This window comes from Mixophyes fleayi, chromosome 1 (genome assembly GCF_038048845.1).
Source record: "Mixophyes fleayi isolate aMixFle1 chromosome 1, aMixFle1.hap1, whole genome shotgun sequence".
Taxonomy (NCBI): Eukaryota; Metazoa; Chordata; class Amphibia; order Anura; family Limnodynastidae; genus Mixophyes; species Mixophyes fleayi.
Genome location: NC_134402.1, coordinates 238236265 through 238253962, shown reverse-complemented (window position 1 = coordinate 238253962; position 17698 = coordinate 238236265). Strand labels below are relative to the sequence as shown.

At 39.7% G+C, this 17698-nt stretch overlaps 1 long non-coding RNA gene across 1 annotated transcript; it reads right to left on the bottom strand.

Moving 5' to 3' along the window:
• Positions 1–1168: 1168 nt before the first annotated feature.
• LOC142107572 (uncharacterized) lies at positions 1169–7689 on the bottom strand. The gene is made up of 3 exons (XR_012679981.1): positions 7613–7689; positions 7375–7468; positions 1169–2775 (listed from the first exon to the last, which is right to left on the bottom strand). It is a non-coding gene; the product is annotated as an uncharacterized LOC142107572 (long non-coding RNA).
• Positions 7690–17698: the final 10009 nt, after the last annotated feature.

The window sequence follows — 17698 nt, the reverse complement described above, 5'->3', positions numbered from 1 at the left end:
TAATTGCTCTTTCCAATCACCATCTTGTAAAGGTATATTACAATACTTTGATGCTACTATTCCCCAAGATCGCTTTGGTCCAACATATCTGAATTCTGGGTTTTCAAATCCAGGTCTGCAATTTTACTTAAATGTTCACTTGTCTTCTCTATAGGTCTATTAAAAGTGGTTTCCACACATCCAAACCACTCCAACTCTCAATTTTTAATCGCTTGTGTACTTGCAAAATGTATACATATAAAATACTTTTACTCAAATACATGTGGCAACAATTTTAAGTAAGGAGGTTGTGTTTCATTATGTTTCCCTGCTATTGGTCTTCCCTCTGGCAAATTAAGCAACTCTGTAAGATGTAAAGGTTCTGGCAACAATTCAACATTTTGGTGTCCATGTAGTGTATGTGTAAATATCCAACACTTTTAATTGCTCGTCCTATCATATAATTTTACACATTTTCAGGAGGGTTATTACAATATTGACAAATACATATTTCAGTTGTCAGTCTCTCATTACAATCTTCGGGTTCATCTCCAATTACTTTCCTTTTAACTCTACCATTATATGTGTCATCATTGTATGTGTTATTAGTTGTGAGTAGAATGAATGAGAAGACAGTTCTGATTCTCCATTTCTACGACTATATACCATCATTTCCTCAAAACCATTACCGGATCTTACCTTCAGGTTCTCATTAAAGAAATGTCCATGAAAAAATAATATAAGGTATAACAATAAAAAAAACAGATCATGCCTATAGTGATGACAACAATAATAAGGATATTTTACTTTGAATTCTGGGTCAGATTCTTCTTTCTGAACCACATCTTTGTCCAAGTCCTGAAACAAAATTGTTATATCTGGTTCCAAAACTTTATTAGTCTATGCTTTGTTATGCACGTTTTGTCGCTATCCAATAACGATTGTCGAATCTCGATTTGTGTTTCCAACGCACAAATATTTATTCTCAAAAAGTAGCAGAATAATTCAAGCGAAATAATAATAAGTACAGCCGTTACATAGCGCAGGCGCTCTGGATCCAGTGAACAGTCATTCAGGTCTGACGTCTATGGTCAAAATGACTGAACACTAGATGAAAAGCTCCTGCTTATATGCAAACAGAAATACAGTAAAACCATGCAGATGGTGTGGCTTGCTTCTATTGTCCAGGCTTCAGGAAGATCCAGGGGGTTGCAGATCATAGGCTAGTTCAAACTAAAGAATCCAAAGGTGGGGGTCATCTCTCCAGGGGATGTGCTCCGTTCTTCCCGCCAAGACTCCAGTTTCAACTAGTCCTTTAGCATTTTATAGTCAGCATCATATTAAAGGTTTATTCCCTAACATCAATAACTAGAGTATGCAATGTGCGATCTCTTCGCTGAATGAACAGGACAGCTGCTGATGAATAAGGGATTAAAATGATATAAGACATGACACATTTCCTTTAACCTGAACCATAGGTTTTACTAATATGCATATAACATAATATTAAACATGAATACTACTATATTTCGACATAAATGACTATGTGTTGCAACTACGATTAATGTGTACTATTTACAACTGTATATGTTTGTGCGAATGTGTGTAAAAGTGTAGAAACTGTTTATTGCCACGTGTTGCGGCTGGATACGCCCTTCCATGCCGTAGCGTGCTCTACGCATATTTTCGGACAAAGACAACCAAGTTTGCTCGATATTAATTCAAATGACTTTATCCAATTTGCTGACTTCGACAGCTTCTTTCCATGTCACTGTCGGATCGACTACCGTCTTGCAGTGGGATATGTGAATCTAAGTATCTATTTCAGCAACTTTCAATGCTGTGGTCATTCCCATCGATCTGTCAAATAACTAGAACATTTTAAATTTTTGACCATAACATTTTCCTGGCTGTATATTTTGACAGATCTCATTATGCATTTGTAGTACAATCAGTCTCAAAGTCTCTTGCTGCTTTTGTAACTGCTTGCTCATCTCATTCAGGTACATAACAGTAACATCTTGAATGCATTTTAAAAGTCTCTCATGGGCTGATAACATTTGGTTGTTTGCCGAACAAATCTCATCTTGTGAAAGATTGAATGGAAGTCTGGGAGTGGTCCTGTTACTATACAATATTAGAGATAAAGCCTCTAACCAAATCATCGTATCCTTCATCACTTTAGCCAACTTATTTTTGATTATACCATTAAATCGTTCCACTTTATTACTTGCTTGTGGTCTATACAGTATATGTAACTAACTTTGTATTCCTAATAAAGTACACCTTGTCTGAAAAACTTGCCCAGTGAAATGTGTACCTCTGTCACTCTCAATTATTTGTGGTATACCATATCTACACACACATTCTTGTATCAATTTCTTTGCTGTAAATACTGCAATTCAACTTAAAGCTGGATACGTTTCTATCCAACTAGAAAATGTGTCGATACACACTAGTACATTCTGTAAATTACGACATTTTAGTATTTGGATGAAGACAATGTGTATTACCTGGAATAAGTCTCTGCAGGAGGGATATGTGATGGTTCTACAGATATGGCTTTACCTGGATAAAGCATGAACCAATCTTTTTACCTGCATGAGAAGAGAATCCAGGTGCACACCAGTAGGCTTCAAGTCCATACATACCATCCTTGCCTAAATGATTCAGACCATAGGCTGCTTCTGCCAGTTGTGGTAGGTAAGGCTCTGGGGTCACGAATCTATCTTTACCATCTTTCCACATACCATTAGTATTTTGCACACATCCCTTCAACTTCCAGAGGGCCAATTCCTGTGGATAACAAAACTTTTACATTCTGATTAATTTCTGATCAGTAATTAACTAAAACAACAACAAATTAATGTTCTGTGAAGAAATGCTAATTAGTAATGAACTTCTTACTACACCTATTGTAACTTCACCTGCCCTTTTATTACCCAATGTAATTGAATCAGTATTACTTGTGTGATCTTAACACATAATCAATGCTACTTACAATGGCATCTGAATAGCATCTAACATCTTCTTTACATATTGAAAGTGTGCTATCAAAGTACCTACTACAGTTAGAAAATATCTAAACCACCACAATGCACCAAATACATATCTACTATCTATGTAGATGTTTAACTCTTTTACCTTGCGTGAACTTACACATTGTTGTTAATCCTACTTGCATATCCTATACATAACTCTCCAGTCTCATTATATCTATGATAAATACAATCTGTATATCATTATATATATATATATATATATATATATATATATATATATATATATATCTATATCTCCTTCTAGTAAGTGTGTATCCTCAATGTCAGATCTAGTAGTAAAGGTTGTAGTCCAAAAATTCCATACAGTCATAATTAGGCATCAATTCATCAAAAATTACAAATACTTTTCAGTACTCTCATCCACCCTTTGTGCATGCCTATGCACACTAAGTAAGAACATAGCAGTATTAAACATTGTACACCAACAAATGGTAAGATGAAGTAGATAAAATATATACACAACAGGGCTGTTTATGAACTGTATCTTAATATTTTCTTTACATTTCACACCTTTTAATTCAATATGAAATACTGGGTAGGGTTATTTTGATATGAATCAAATCAATAAAACGATTAATAACATTATATACATATATCTCATTTATGAATTGATTCACCAATGTTAAAGTTTTCTCCTGACATCATTGGCCATATTGTATGTCAATCATGCCCCATGCATTAACTTCCTCCTTCTCCTTCTCACCACCTGTAGCGATATCGATGTGGTAATAAATATAATCTGGACCAGTTATCTGCTGTTATATAATTTTAATGTAAGCTGTTGTCATGTATTCAAGACATAATTACCTGACTTTATGCTACCCTTTATTGGGAAATCATGGCCAGCACTTACGATATGAAAACAGACGTCATGAGAGGCGTGACCTGATATGGATGCATTGTTGCCTACAACGTCTCTAATGTTGACGTAATGATAGGCGTAACTTAGCACTTTAAATAGCAGTCTAATTGGTTGCCTCTGTGTGCCGTTGACTAAGCTCAGTAGCGAAATGCGCGTTGGCATTTCTGTGCTACTGTCCCCTAAATACTTCACTCGCAATTAGCAGATTGTCTTTCCAGTTATATCTATAGGAATGAAATGTTAGGCAGGGTTATCATGTTAGCCACTTAACCTCCTCCTCACGATAACAGAGGTTTAACTGGAATGGGATTCACGGCAGGAAAGCATGAGTCACAATAGGAATTAGCACACATAGCGACTGCATTTAGGTTGGATACCTGCTAAAACCATTACAGAGTATCCCATATGGTGGATATGAGACACGCAGTCCGTGACAAAACATGTATTGTATTCTTATGAAGGGATTTTGCACAAGAATGCAGATGCATTGTCACCAAAATATGCACTCCTCGCGAAGTCCGCGTCCCCCTACTTGGAGATGGTAGGGGGCGGGTTATGTAACAAAGGTAGGCATTTAGCTCCCCTCCATCATCTTAGGTGACTTCAACATCCCGATCGACAACTCCCCGCACACTGCTTCCATCAAACTACTTGCCCTTTCTTCCTACATTGGCCTCTCACAATGGACCTCTTACTCCACCCACTGCCTCGGTCACTCTCTTGACCTTGTCTTCTCCTACCTATGTGGTCTTTCTGATTTCCCCATCTCCCGTTTCCACTCTCTGTTCACTATCTTCTCTCATTCAAGATCTCCTCGACTCCCATACACCTCCCCATGCCCCAAATCTACCCATACTAGATGCAACCTAGACGCTCTTGATCCTGCTATTTTTTTTATCTTCTTTCAAAACTTTACTCTCCCATCTATCCACCCTGGCCTGCCCCAACCAGACAGCCTCCCTCTACAACCACTCCCTTACCACTACTCTTGATGCTGACACCCCTGCCTCTTCTGTCCACATTCGCTGCTCTAAACCTCGACCATGGCACTCCAAATTTGTATGCTTTCTCCTAAAGTGTATTTGTACCACCGAGCGCCAGTGAAGGAAATCATGTTTCCTTTGTGACTTCGTTCATTTCAAGTATACCCTCTAATATTACAGTTGCAAGCACTCTTCCACAGTAAGCAATCATTCTTTAAATCCCTCATCTCTTCACAGTTCTCCAATCCCTGCTGCCTCTTTGCCACCTTCACACTCCTGTGCACCCCCTCCCTTCCCATCATCCCTAATTGCCATTGACTTTGCCTCCTTTTTCTCTTCTAAAATCAAATTAAATCAGACTTGAAATTTCCTCCTCTATTCATTCTTTTGCAACCCTAACACTCAACCCTACTATACCCCCAGCCACTAACTCCTGTATTCCTTTCATCCTACCTCAGGTGATGAAGACCACTCTCTCATTGCCGCCTGCTCCCACCTTGCACACTTCTTTAATCTGACCATCTCCACTGGCATCTTCTCCTCATCCTTTAAACATGCTCTCATCTCATTCACTCTATAAAAACATGATTTGGACCCCATCTCACTCTCTAACTACCGCCCCATTTATTTTCTCCCCTTTGCCTCCAAAATACTGTCTCACCACTTACCTTTCTGAACACTCCCTCCTTGATCCTATCCAATCAGGCTTACGTTCCCTCCACTCCACTGAAACTGCCTAAAGTCACCAATGATCTTCTCTCGACCAAATCCAGGGGCCAGATCTCTCAACATTCTTCGATACCATTGATCACCCCCTCCTGCTTCACACCCTCCACTCTGGCTTCTCTGGCACCATTCTTCCTTGGTTTACCTCCTATCTTGCCAACTGCTCCATCTCTGGTTCCACATCTTGTTCCTCCCCTTCCGCCCCTCCAGTTGGGGTTCCACTGGGCTCTATTCTTGGCCCTCTGCTCTTTTCGCTATACACTTCCTCTCTGGGTGAACTCATTAGCTCCTTCTGCCTCCAGTTCTATCTCTATGCCAGCAGCACTCAACTTTACTTCTCATCTCCTGATCTCTCTCCCTACATTCTCTCTCGATTGTCTGTCTGCCTCTCTGCCATCTCCTCTGAATGTCCTCTAGCTTTCTTAAATTCAACATTGCCGAAACTGAACTCATTGTCTTCCATCCATTTAGAAACTCCTCCCCCTCCGACCTCTCTATCACTGTTGATAATATCACTATCTCATTTGTTCCCCAACTCCGCTTCCTGGGTGTCATCCTCAACTGCTTTCTCTCCTTTGCCCCCCATATTTAAGCTCTTGCGAAATCCTGCTGCTTCCAGTTGCGCAACATTGCTAGCATCCGGCCCTTCCTCTCTCAGGATGCCACCAAGTTTCTCATCCACTCACTGATCATCTCTCATTTGTACTACTGTAACTTTCTCCTTACTGGCCTCCTCCACTCCCATCTCGCTCCCCTCCGATCTATAATCAATGCTGCTGCTAGACTTATCTTCCTTTCTCACCACTCAACATTTGTCTCCCTTCTCTACCAAGCCCTAGACAGGCTTCCCTTCCCCTACTGAATCCTTTTCAAGCTTCTAACCCTCCCTTACAAGGTCCTCACAACTCCATGCTCCCTACATCTCCAGCCTCATCTCTGTTTACACTCCATCCTATCCGCTGCAAGTGGCCAATGATCGTCGCCTCTCCTTCCCTATTATAACCTCATCTCCCATGCTCCATTGGAACAATCTCCCTCATTCTATCAGAACCTGTGCAGTTTCAAATGGACATTAAAAATCCACCTTTTCATAAGAGCCTATCACTCAACTCTGTTTTTTTCTTTTTCTTTATGCCAAATATGTTCTGCATTGAAGTTTTATCTCTGTACAAAGCGTAAAAATAAAGAGATTTAAAAGCCTATCACTCATCAGCTTAACCTCCTCACCTTGTCGGTTACCTAACCCTCGCATCCCTTCTTCCCCGTTTCTCCTTCTTTTCCTCTTGCTCCATGTGACCCAGTCCCCATTTCACCTCTTGTGTGTTCAGTATGTCTGCCCTTCCCTTTAGATTGTAAGCTCCTTTGAGCAGAGCCCAATCTCCTCCTGTTTCCAACGCTTTTAACTTTGCTCTCTCGCTACTCTGCCCACCTCCGTCTTGGATTTTCTGCCCACTGACTCCACTCTTGCCTTTGTGTGCACCTTTTCAGTGGCTCTTGTTAGCTGCCCACACTCTTGGGCACAGGTTTCCTGTTTTTGCTGAATATTCCTCACTCATTCTCACCCTTTCAGCCTTTCTGAGTTGCACCTTGAGCTCTCTGAGTTATAGTGTTATTTGGTTATTGTACCGTACTGTTCTACCTTCTACTGTCCTATTATTTGTACCTTGTACCTTGTACTAAACTACTTGCATGATTTATAAATTTACTAATTTCACATGTGACCTATACATTGGATGTATTGTGTTATTAGAAATTTACTTACACACCTGGAATTGTGTCTTCAGTGTTAGCTTTAGATGTCTGTTACTGTTGGCAGATCACTTGTTCAGGATACATGTCAGTCTACTTCTGCCATCCTGAAGAAAGGGATTTTCAGCAAAGTACAGTACAATTAAAATTAAATAGAAACATTGAACTATGTATGTTTGTTAATCTAGCATTACAATACTACTACTCATTTTAAACTGTTCAATCTACATAAAAGTGTAAATGCAACTTACGGGCTGTGAAATACTGTCCCCCAATCTTTAGGCATCTTTGTATACATCTTGGCTGACCTCATATATCTGAATGAACCATTACTTTTGATGTATTTGTGTATATATGTGTTGTGTAAAATTCTCAGCAGCAGGTGTTCACTTTTAAAATAACTTGGCAACTGAACATCAAAGAGATGTCATGTTTCATAATTGTCCCTGATTAAACATCAAACATCAGCTGTTTGAACCAAGACACATTTGAACCTGTGCCCTTGTTTGCCATGAGTAAAAGTGTTATGTTTACTAGTATTTCTTACAACATTTACCTAGAAACAATAATTGACTTCTGGGACTGGCAAGTTTCCCACAGACTTTCCATAGTGACAACAAGGTTTATTGAGACAACATGCATAATAGTTTGTACATGTACTGTATATAGTATTAGTAGAATAATTCTACATAACATATGTCTATTTTGGTGAAATTGAATGTTGGAATTCCTCATGTTAAATTTATGAGATTGTCTATAGGAAGGTGCAAATGGTGTCCTATTGAAATGAATGACTAATTGCTAATCACCTCCATCTCTGAGGACATTTAAAGATCAAGTGGATGGACCTTGCAACCACTTTTTAAACTACCCTGTAGTGCCCTCTAATTGTGTAATCCCCCCACTCACCCCCCCTTAAAAACTAGTTTGCAGCAATAAGTCTTGTTCTTGCATTTGGCTAGCTCCACACAGCAGAAGGAATTCTGTATAATTAAGCCACGTGTGTACCCATAGATACTGACACATGCATGCAAAATTAGGCAAATTTAAAGAACAGCTTTTGCGCTTCGGGACATATGTTTGCAGCTTTGTAAATTACTTTTATGACTGTTAATATCTGTTTTGTTTCTTGTGTGAGAGGAATAAGGCCCCATATATGTCTCTTCATTTCTCATTCATATATTTCTATCTTGTATATTGATGTGGGTTGTACTGTTATATTCATAAATATTAATACATTTTATTGTTGTCATTAGGTTGATGATAAGTTTTCTAATGTTTTTTGATGAATTATATAAATATAACTTAGGTGATATGTATCTTCGGTTTTATTATGTATTCAATGATAAACCATCTCCTGGGAATTTGGTGTATTGTGCTTTCTAGTTCCATAATTTACGTATGTTAACCATTCTTTGCTATATGGGTTATCAGTAGTCTTTAGGTGATCTATATATCCCCTACATGAGACACACTGTATAACGGGTATTTATTCCTCCCTATCGAGCTTCCTTTTATTCTCCCTCTTTTTATATCCACGTGCAATAATATGGTTCATTCACATTTGTTTTCCTCTTTATATTAATAACTTTTACATTAGTTATTTGTACAATAGTTCTTTTTATGTAGCAGCTATGGCTCAGCCGGTCAAGACACAGGTGCTTCACTAGACATGTAGGGTTCTAGTCCTTAATGGGCTAATGATTTCTTTGCTCCGTTTATGTGTTTTTATTTTTATTTACTCCATAATTATTAGTTTTTACCCATTTTTTTATTTTTTTTTATATACAATTTTTGAGTGCGGTTATTTTGACTCTTCCCTGGCCTACATTAAAAGTTAAGGATGGATTTATAACTCTATGGGGTATATTTACTAAACTGCGGGTTTGGAAAAGTGGAGATGTTGCCTATAGCAACCAATCAGATTTTAGTTGTCATTTTGTAGAATGTACTAAATAAATGATAATTAGAATCTGATTGATTGCTATAGGCAACATCTCCACTTTTTCAAACCCGCAGTTTAGTAAATATACCCCTATGTGTGAGAGTTTTCTCTGGATGGTTAATTTGGGCATCAGAAGGGCTAAATGTAAAATATATAATTCTGTTATAGAATTATAATTCTGTTGTAGATATGATGTCAATGAATTTTAAAAACAAAATCTATGCAATATGAACTTATTCCTCTCCAATATAGAATAATAAACAGATTGGTCTTCCTATTTCTCTTATACCCTTCTTTTAGCAAGTCACTCTATGAATGAGTAGTGGCTGAGCATGATGTGATGCAGATGCTCTAATGAGACAGATAGGGTTTGAACCCTTAACGGGGTTAGATGATTATTTATATATTTTTTAATTTCTTCACTTCCTCCTCCTTCTCTTTTGATTAATATATACCCGGAGAATATATATTTCTTTATGATTATTTTGGGGAAAATAAAGAGATTTTTTGTGATAGTTTTGAGAGGAGTGATAATATCCTGTATGTACACCTGGGGGTAAATGTATCAATGTCCAGATTCTTCAACTCCGGCGAGATCGGCGGAGTTGAATCCGGACATTGATACATTTACCCCCTGGAATTAATTGAGAGAGATACTTTTTGTATGTCTAAGTGATGTCATGCTTCTCTTCAGCCTAATATAGTTTTCTTTTTCTTTTTTATTATGTATTATGACATATTGTATGCTTATAAGTTTTGTTTATTGGTTCAATCTATACATTTTTTGTAAATTCCGAATTTATGGATTACTCTGCTGTAGTGACATTAAATATCTCAAATGTTTTTGATTAGCACTGATATTCACACCAATCACAATTGGTCTAATGGTATAAACAGACAACTAATCATCTTTGAAAAAGTCAGCCCATAGCAAACGAAAAGCGTCAGTAATCAGTTGGATGATTTTTATTGCATGTCTGGAAAAAGCAGATCTTAGAGCATCAAATTGGATCATATGCACATTTGGAAATCAAAATTCTCTTCAAGTAAGCTAATTAACCTATCGCCACCCATTCAAACAGAAGCACACCTAATTGGGACTACAAACACCTCTTCCTGCTGTTGTAACTTCACTTCTTTAGGCCTTTAATAAATTTACCCCCTCCCCCCCTCATGTCCAGCAACCCGTGGCCTCCAACTAACATACAACCAGCCATGAGCAAACAACTGGCTTCAGTGGCTTTTAACCCTCAAATGAACACAGTACCCAAATTTCCTAGGGTCTTGCCACAGACACAGACTGACTGTATGGGCTGCCCCTTACCCCTTACCCAGGGGTCACTTCCAACAACCTCCTAGTCTGTCACAAACCTCCAGTTCATGGGGATTTCTAACATTTCAAACACCCCCCCCCCGCCTGTCGTTACACGCGCTTCACCTACTACAGGACAAGTGGTGCAGCCCCCTGCCCCAGGTTATTTGATCCCCCCCCACTTCCCCACAAATGCAACCCCTCCTCCCCCCACAACACAGACCACAACATATCAGGAACGCTGCTAAAATTTCTTCTTTGTCAGCCCCTCAGGTCCGCAGAACAAGGTCGACCAGTACCTTGTCTGGAATTGGTTCCCCGGTCGTGAGGCCATCATGGCCATTGTCTTAAGCAGCTCCTGGGACGCCGCCTGCAGCAAAGAGCCCTGCTGTCGAAGGCATCACAGTAGCGCCATCTGGTGAGCATGACCGTAATTATTTAGCACCTTCACACGCACATAGCCCTGCTATATGCAGCACTAGCGAAGGCTCATCAGATGATGAACATGGCGAAACCTAATGAAGATGTTTCACTCACATTTCAGCGGGTCCAAACAGCAGCAGAAAGACAATTATCTCCCCAATGGGCCGCTAGGGCAAGTGATATAGTAGTTAAGTGCTCCAATACAGATTTATTTAGTGGACTTTGCCCCAGTGTCAAAGATAGGATTAAGAAAGGCTTTTATGTGGATTTATTTGCACTCACAGGAGGGGCCAAGAAGGATTTAACCCACAGCCAAGGAAATCGTCAGTATAGGGGTGGACGCCCACAAATCTTTTCCACCATGGGTATCAGGGTTTTGTCCATTTGCCACCTCGCATATTGAGGCATGGCCCGAAGCTGTTACTGATGTGTGGCGTTATCTACACCTCATCACTGATATCTTCCTGATGGACGGTGATTCCCATTGGCGCACTTATGATGAGAGTTTCAGGGAGAGAGTTTCTGGACAGCATATTATCCATTTTGAATGCAGGGACGTAGAAGTCAGGCTAAAAATGGTCTGCTGAGGTGCTGCGACATTATTACAAGTCCCCAACGCGAAGTAGCGTGCACATGCAGAATGAACTGTTGTTATAGACACATCTGTTCTCAATGTAGAGGGCCACATACAATGAAAGATTGTACTTGCACCTCCAACAGCTCAAGTAAAGGACGCGGAGGTGCTTCTGCCACTTCTTAAAGCTCGCTCACATATTTATCTGGAAGAGCTATATTGTTGGTTTCCGCTCTGTCCAAACACAGAGTCTTGCGTGACGGATTTTAGTTAGCGGATAAGTTAAGCATATGAACTACCTGAGGTAGTAGTGGACAAAGTAAGCAAAAAGTCCTTTAAGGTCATATGTTGGGTCCTTTTCCTCTTTCCCCCATTCCAGAGTTAGTTATTTCACCAGTTGGAATAGTCCCTAAGAAAATGCCTGGAAAGTATAGGTTCATACAGCATCTGTCCCACCCCCTTGATCAACGACTCCATCGATCCCATTTATAGCTTGTATTTATACCAGTCTTTTGGAACAGCAATTAATATGGTAAAATCTTTCAAGAAAGGTGCCCTTCTCGCTAAATTGGACATAGAATCCGCCTTCCACCTCCTACCCCTGCACCCGGAGTCTTTTAGTTTCATGGGCTTTCGTCTGCCGGATGGATTTTACATCAACATATGTCTCCCTGTGGGTTGTTCAGTCTCATGTGCCTTTTTCAAGAGGTTTAGCTCCTTCCTGCACTGGTGTGTCCAGTCAGGAACGGGTCACAGAGGTATAGCTCATTACCTTGATGACTTCTTGTTCATGGGACTTAGTAGTTCTTTGATATGCAAAGACTTACTCAGATCTGCTCAATTGCTATTTGCGGTATTGGGGTGCCGGTAGCACTGGACAAGGAGCAAGGCCATCTTTACCGCCCGGATTGTTATACCTTCTGATGTTATTTAAGTTGTTCAGTGTTGTTCAGCATTGTTAATGTGGATGTTAAGCCACAACACTTTTGTATCTTAAACAGGTTAATGTTTATTAAAGATGATAACAACAGATGAATAAATGCAGGTACTCACAGTAGGTAATCTTGTAGTACAACAGTAGTAACAGATTCAGCAATCAGGCAGTAACAGTATTATGCAGGTTTATGGCGTATGCACTTATACAGATGCAGGCAGAATGGTAAAATGCACTACGTCTCTATACCTCTGTATATATGCTGGTATACACTGTTATGCAGATGCAGTTGCAGGTTCTCAAATATATGCTGCACATCTGTGCTCTTAGTTTGTGGGCAAACAGACTCCTCCCTTATGTATAGATAAGTAGTGGGGAGGCTTCGGTCACCTTCTATGTGCATTTGGGGGAATTGTATATATACATATAAAGAGCGCAGCTAACAGTACTGCGTCCATTTCTCTCACTAGTCTGACAGGAAGTGCCGCCCACTTCCTGTTTCCTCATCAGACAACCGGAGTTCATTCTGCAGTTTCCATAGCAACACAGCAGGGGACACGGAGCGAAAGTGCTCCTATATACTAACACAGATGGGGTTCACCTCACAAGAGAAGGGTTATTCTACTTTATCGAACAAATATTTTGGAAACTGGGAGTCGTGATTAGGTCACTTTTTGGCAGGCTGTAGGCCGTTAAAGGTCTCCAGTAGTGGCAGAAATGCATTTGTGAGTCGGCGACCATTTCTTACAGTGCTGTCATTGATTGGCCACAGGTCACTACCCTCTTCGAAGTACTTTGGGTCTTGGTCCCCTTGTGTGGGGGATCCCTTGGTCTGACCCATACAGACACGTCATTGTGAGTCCAGAGGGGGCGCAATCATTCTGACGCCAGATTTACCACCGGACAATCGTAAAGGACTTGTTAGTGCCGGCTAGCCATTCATTGTTTGGTTAATGACATTGGTTTGTGCCGCCTCGCAATTTGCCTTCTCCCCCACCATTTAATTAAATTTGTTTCAATAAACTGTAACCTTTATTTCGCCAACATCATGTCTTTTGTCTTTATTTTAGAAGTAAGATTTAGGACTTATAGGTTTACTTTGAGTATAGCAAAGTAAGTGACACATCAACAGTATGCAGTTTATGACAAGTGAAGCAATAAGCTAAACGAACATAAACTCAGATGAGAGCGTTAATGCCTGGTGTTCACCCATTAGGGGTTAGTCCTTTGCAGATTCCAGCCAATAGAATGGCTATGGGAGTGTTCCTTTCAAATAGTTTAAATCTGTTCCCAAAGCATGCTGGATCCTCTTTCTCTTCTGGAAATCCCGCCTGCCCTCCTGTCAATTCTTGATATGTATATTTTCATATTTAACATGTTTTTTTCCCTATCCAGAGCAGGCACAGTTGGCAGAAAGGCATTTGTGAGTCTGCAACCATTTCTTACGGTGCTATCACTGATTGGCCACAGGACACTACCCTCTTCGAAGTACTTTAGCTCTTAGTCCTCTTGTGCGGGGCATCCCTTGACTGACCCATATGGGCAAGTCATTGTGAGTCCAGAGAATCTGTAGTCACTCTCATGACAGATTTAGCACCAGCCAATTGTAAAGGACTTTGATCTTAGGACCAGTGTTTAGTGCCGGATGGAATACACTGTTTGGTTAGTGGCATTGGTTTGTGCAGCCTTGCAATCTGCCTTCTCCTATACCATTTAATTCAATTTATTTCAATAAACTGTGACATATATTTTGCCATTATCATGACACGTGTCTTTATTCAAGAAGTAAGATTAAGACTTAACTAAGGTTAAGTGCACTCTATACAAAATTTCTCCCAATGCGATATCCTTAACGATTTTACCAACAATTTAAAAAAAAAAGTCACGATCGGCATGCTGATACATGTGCACACACTTAACACTTTTTACATGATTTCCTTCAAATTTGTGCTCTTCATCTGTCATAACCATCGACTGAAAAGATTGTGATTCTGCACACTCCATAGAGATCTACGGACACTGACGGTCATGAGTGCACTGCAGAATTGGAATGACATCATTTTATTGTTTAGTGAAATTTTTAGTCCAGTTTAAAAATAAAATGAAGCGATACGATGTGCTTTGGAATGATAATCATTCATCGTTGCAGTGTACACACTAATGCGATATCGGGCCAAATAGTCGCTTTTCATTCCATTGACTGGATAATCAGCTGAAAACATTGTAGTGTGTAAACCAGCATGTGTGTAATTTGTTTTTATTATAGGTATAGTGGGGAAGAAGACCGCCAGGATTTCCTCTGCAACCTCTTTCATTTAGTGCCAAAATAATACTATTACAGGGCAGGACCACCAAATGTGGAATGGAGAACCTATCCCTGAACCACATCTCCCGCATGACCTCGTGACCCCTGCTGCATCTTACTCAATTGGGATGGACACCTGTACCTACATGAAAGAACCTTGTACCGCGTCTCTACCACACAAAGGCTAGCGGAGCTCACCAGAGTATACGATCTATGATTTTTTTACACAGGTGGATTCAAGTGAGTAACAAGTGAGCAAATTGTGTTTGTTTATCAGTGACAGGATTTTAATTATAATAGCTATTTCGTGTAAGATAACTGTTGGTTTGAACTCCTCACTTCAGACTTCAGCCATGGGACAATGAAGACTCAGCTCCAAGGCCATAATTTAATTCTCTTATCCTCCACTTGTTAGAACTGCCTTAGTTACTTACGCCAACTGCTTGTTCACATCAACATTACCAATGATGAGAAAAATACACAGGTATTCTCACTCTGTGACATATTTCTCCATAGAATAATATATAACTGTAAACGCCTAGGTTGATGTGATCATCAGTCAAGTTCAGTACACAAAAGCTTGAGTTTCACTGCCCAAAAACAAAAGGTATTAGAATCATACTGACTTTTCTCATACTGCATGAGCAAATATGTGGGAGTGTGGAAGTATGGGAATTTCCGACTGAAGTCCAGTAGCTTTGGGTGAAAAGTTTAGAATGCCGTAGAAAATGTAATCTTCTTAAAGAAAGTGAAGTGCTTTTTATGACGTGATAGTAATTTTAAATTAAAGCAAAGGAAAAAGCTCAAAGGAAGATGTAAGTTATGTACAAATGTTAATTTATTTTTATATCAATCTCATCCAAATGTACAGCATCTGGGCATTATGTTTGTACTTGAGGTAATTTACTCGAGCTGAAGATTTGAAAAATGTGGTTGAAGAAGAATTAGGGCACAGCGCTAATGAGTTACTATAGTGGCAGTGGCGCACGCAGGGGGGGGGGTTTCTGGGTCTCCAGACCCCTATCCCTCCGCTATCGAAGTGCCTCTACATACGGCACAGTACTATACAGCAGCTGCGGCGCTGTCAAAGAAGCGTCTGCGGCGGTGCTGTATTGTATACAGTGCTCTCTCGCTGTTTTTATTTGGGGGTTTTTCGGTGGGGGGGAAACCAGCCCCCTAACAATCCTGCGTGCGCCCCTGAGTGGCTAGTATATCATTAATAAATAAACTTTATTTAAATTTTTACTTAATTTAAATACATTTAATGTAGGTAAAAACCCAAACATTTTTTTATTATATATATATTTTATATTTTCTGCAGCTGAAAGACTTTTATTGTACAGTAAAAAACATTATAATAATACATTAAATTACTAAACATTCAATTACTCTAGGTAAAAGTGGATGCAATTTCTTTCTTTCTCTTTTCTGTCCTACTAGTTGGAGCCTCCTACTGACAATGAGCTCTCACTGAATTATTTGGGTACTGTGGGCACACTGTGCAGGCATCCAGTGGTCTGCATAGTACCAGTGGCAGTCTATGCATTTGGGTTAGTCACACTCACCATATTGGTCCTATAGGACTCCTGGGAGTCCTGAAAGACCTATGCTTTGTCTTGTCAGTGATAAAATGGTTGCATAGGTTGCTTGAAGCTGCATCAAGTGCAACTAGGCCAGCCAGATGCCAGCCCAAATAGATGACTGGCCTGGGGGGGCACATAAATTCGGGTCCAGCCCACCCCTGCCTACACTCCACTTCACAATTTGCAATATTTTTTGGAGACCAGATATACTACATCAAAGGTAAAATATTCTATTAACTAAGTTAACACTTGTGGATAGCCTAGTGTGTGTAATTTTGGATAGGTTCACACATAATTAAGGAAAATATAACAATCATCAAAAAAGTACTTTATAATGATGAGGGGTTGGCTGAGCTGTAGTGCAGGGGGGCATCTGCCCCCCCCCCCCCCCCCGGGCCATTCCCATAGTGGGCTACCTCGGGCTGGGTCGCTGGGCCACCTGCATTTTTTTGGTTTAAAATGTTCCTAATAAGCTGCTGAGTTTGCTCTTGTGCCCCAAGCTAAAATTTGCTAATCTTCCCCTGATAATGATGCAGTGCTAATGCTTTTTATAGGCTTGATTGATTGAATTATGCCTATAATTAGATAATATCCTATATATATAAACTGTCAAGGGACTTCCTTTGCATTTTGACTATGCTGATGAATGGCTATTACATAGGAACAAATGCCAACTGTCCCTAATTCCCAGGGGCAACCCATGGCTTTCAAGATTTGTATCCGAATATGTTTGTCTCTAAAAGTGGGTTTATTTTTCACTATTGCCCAAATGTGCAATAATATTATTCTTATTAACTTGTAAAATGCTCTTCTTAGGCTCTATTCTTATTCTCTACACTATAGAAGGTAATATTTATTGAAAATAAGTATTTAAATGCGAAAACAATATGATTATCACATTCAGGAGATATGACATCATGGAGATTGTAGTGCTCCAAATTCTGCTGAAACAGTATATTGTGTCACTTGCAGCAAAAGTGTCTCTGGAAAATATTTTAAAATGTAATTGTTTTGTTGCAAATTGTATTGCAAACAGCAATGAACTGAATGCCTGTTGCACAAATGTCTGTTTTCAGAAGAATATTTCTAGAGTAGCTATAGTCAAAGACTGTAGCCATCTTATAGTAATGGGCTGTATTTTACTATTTATTTCAGTCCTTTCATGGTCCTAACTCTATCTTTCCTTTATTGGGTCATATATTCATGTGCTTTTAAATTGAGAGCTAACTTACCAAGAGGTACCGACCAGGAACCTCAGAAT